We start from the raw sequence: 3,436 nt of genomic DNA, 5'->3' as shown, positions 1-3,436 counted from the left end.
CCAGAAACCATGCTACAGCAGTGAGCTATTATGAGATAAATTATTAGAAAATAACTTTAATAACTAAAAACTAACATTATTAGATGTTAGTGCTCAGATTAAGTGTTGAGGAAGACTTTCAGTTACCAGTGGTGGAGAAAGTACTCAAAGTACAGATAAACAGATAAAAATGTACTCTAGTAAAAGTAAAAGTACCATATTAACATTTTTACTGGAGTAAAAGTAACTAAGTACTTGTTTTAAAAATACTTAAAGTATTAAAAGTAAAAGTACTTAATGTATTCCCTAATGGAATACAATATCTTGATGCTATGTATATATTTAGTACATCACTTGTGTCACTTTGGTGAACAATGCTTCAGATGATGCATCTTTGTGTGTTTCCCTGTGACACTGTTCACACTGTGATTCTGTGCATCATCACTGGTTGTGACAACAGCTACAGACGCTTTATCAAATCTCAACAAGTCGTCCCTCGCAATACTTTTGCATTCCCTCGCAATACTTTTGCATTCCCTCGCAGTACTTTTGCATTCCCTCGCAATACTTTTGCATTCCCTCGCAATACTTTTGCGTTCCCTCGCAATACTTTTGCGTTCCCTCGCAATACTTTTGCATTCCCTCGCAATACTTTTGCGTTCCCTCGCAATACTTTTGCATTCCCTCGCAGTACTTTTACGTTACCTCGCAATATTGTTTTGCGTTCCCACGCAAAAGTTTGATTTGTTTATGAACTGAATTAAATCAGACTTTTATTTTGAAATATCCGGTTACCAAAACAGGATGTGTCGCCACAAGTTCGTGAAATTGACATTGATGTTGCGTGGCTGCACTGTGTTAAAATATCGGCATATGACACACTTCCATGCGTGGTTGTGTGATATATTCATTCTGAAGCTGAATTTAAGCAGTAAGCTAACTCGCTAATGGTGAACATGTGAGTTTGTTAATAAACCGGTAAGCACAACAGTGTTTAACGACTTTTGCGAGGGAACGCAAAAGGTATTGCAAGGTAACACAATACTTAGGTGGGAACGCAAAAAAATAAAAAAAAAAACATGTCTCCTCGCGGGCTCAGCAGCTTTCAAACTCAAACAAACAAACAAACAAAAAATGTAATGTGACATAAATGTAGTTTGTAATTCAACACATTACAGAAATGTAGTGTAGAAGTACAGATACTTCATGTAAAATGTAGTGGAGTAAAAGTCAAAAGAACCCATGATGAAATCTACTGACTAAAGTACATAAAAATGTACTTAAGTACAGCGACAAAGTACTTGTACTTTGTTACACCCCACCACTGGCTACTACCACACTAAATTTTAGCTGATTATCTGTTAAACTGACAGAATTAGTGTGTCAGCTAATGTCAGTTAGCATCATTAGCTGTCCCGTGCAGCTAGGGGTGCAACAATACATGTACCCATATCTAACAGTGCTTTAGGTTGAATACACACTTGTATSGAACAATACAGATTTTWAAAATTTAYTTTATCAACTTGTCTTCTGAAGATGCGCTGTGTTGAAGGATCAGTGGATCTGTGTTCGACTACTCCACCTAGGCTGCATTTTTGAGCTCAGATCCACTGAGAAACTTGCTGTTTCAGCAACATTTAATTTAAAAACTGTACTTTTGAGGTTAAACAAATGTTCATAATTAATATAAATAAATTACAAGTTAAAAGGGGCATGGACATTTCTCTTTTTTGTATTGAAAAAATATCGAACCGTGAGACTAAAGTATCGAACCGAACCAAAACGTGAATTTTCTGTATCGTTGCAGCCCTATGTGCAGCAGCTCCAAAGGTTAACGAGTTGCAGATGCAAATCAAAGAAATGAGATATTTTGCTAACAGTTTCTGCAGTTCATGCAGTAATAAAAGCGTGGTTAATGACGCGTATCGAGGTGAAGCAGAACGAGGCAGAGCAGAACTAAGATGGTTCTGGGTCGGTGAGCTGTTTGTTCTCTGGTTCCTGAACACCAGAGTTTAACATTTTATCCTGTTTCAGTGATTTACAGTTGATCTCATATAAAATCTCTGCAGGAAAACAGGAGTTTTAGATAAAAAACGCTTTGATGAATGTGATACCAGAGCGTAAGCTGAGCCGAGCAGTAAAAGTGAATAAAAACATGAGGTTTCATGTTGAACATGACCTGAAACATGATCAAAAGGTAACGTTCAACACATCAGAATCTGTAAACGCAGCGTGCATGATGGTCTTTTATTCCAGCCTGATCCCTTCATTCAGTCACCGCTCACACCCTGGAAAACCTCCACCTCCTCTTCTGGCACAAGCAAGCCTGCAGCCGCTGCCTTCCCACAATCTGAGAGCAGCAGCAGCAAAAAGAGATTTATTAACAACGCAAACACGTGACTGTCAGGAAACGAGGACCTCAGAGTTTTGATTTACTCTGAAACGAGTCGACAGAAACCAAGAGGATCATTAAAACACCAGTCTGAAGGTCTCAGCTGTGATGAGGACAAAGAAGAAACTCTTTAAACACCTTGTTTCCTCTGGTTGAAGTGATGAAACAATCAAACCCAGCAGATACAGATCTGTGTCGTCGTGCACCGGTGAACCTCAGGCCTGATGTTAGAAACACTCCTTTTATTGCTTCATCTTACAGTTTGGTTAGAAACAAGTAAAGCACGAGCTGCAGGACGGTTGCACAAACCCCTGTCAACGTCAACTTCCTGTCTGCTGTTTCTGCTGGAAGTGGACCACTGCTAACCCTGCTAGGTGCTAATGCCGGAGGCCAGCGTGCAAAATCTCCTACTCACTTCTTCTAACTGTAGACGTGATTTCACAACATATTATTTTCTTTTTTTGCACATTTAAATTGTGTCATTTTGAGGGATGTGTTGCATTACATTTGCATTAATTACTTTTTTTCATGTTTCAGAAGAATACACACAGGGCCCGTCCATCCGTCCGTTTTCTGTCGCTTATCCGGGGTCAGGTCTTGAGGGCACCAGCCTAAGCAGAGAGACCCAGACTTCTCTCTCTCCAGACACTTGGACCAGCTCCTCTGGGGGAACCCTAAGGCGTTCCCAGGCCAGCTGAGAAACATAGTCCAGTGTGTCTTCGGTCTTCTTCTGGGTCTCCTCCCAGTGGGACGTGTCCAGAACACCTCACCAGGGAGGAGTCCAGGAGGCATCCTAACCAGATGAACCACCTCAACTGGCTCCTGTCGACGTGGAGGAGCATTGGCTCTACTCTGAATCCCTCCTGGATGACTGATCTTCTCAGCCTATCTCTAAGGGAGAGCCCAGACACCCTGCAGAGGAAACTCATTTTGACCAGTTGTGTCCGCGATCTCGTTCTTTCAGTCACTACTCAAAGTTCGTGACCATAGATGAGGGTAGGAATGTAGACCGACTGGTAAACTGAGAGCTTTGCCTTCTGGCTCAGCTCTCGCTTCACCACGACA

The sequence above is a fragment of the Austrofundulus limnaeus genome, unplaced genomic scaffold, assembly GCF_001266775.1.
Source record: "Austrofundulus limnaeus strain Quisiro unplaced genomic scaffold, Austrofundulus_limnaeus-1.0 Scaffold226, whole genome shotgun sequence".
NCBI lineage: Eukaryota > Metazoa > Chordata > Actinopteri > Cyprinodontiformes > Rivulidae > Austrofundulus > Austrofundulus limnaeus.
Note: the sequence above shows the minus strand (reverse complement) of the source record.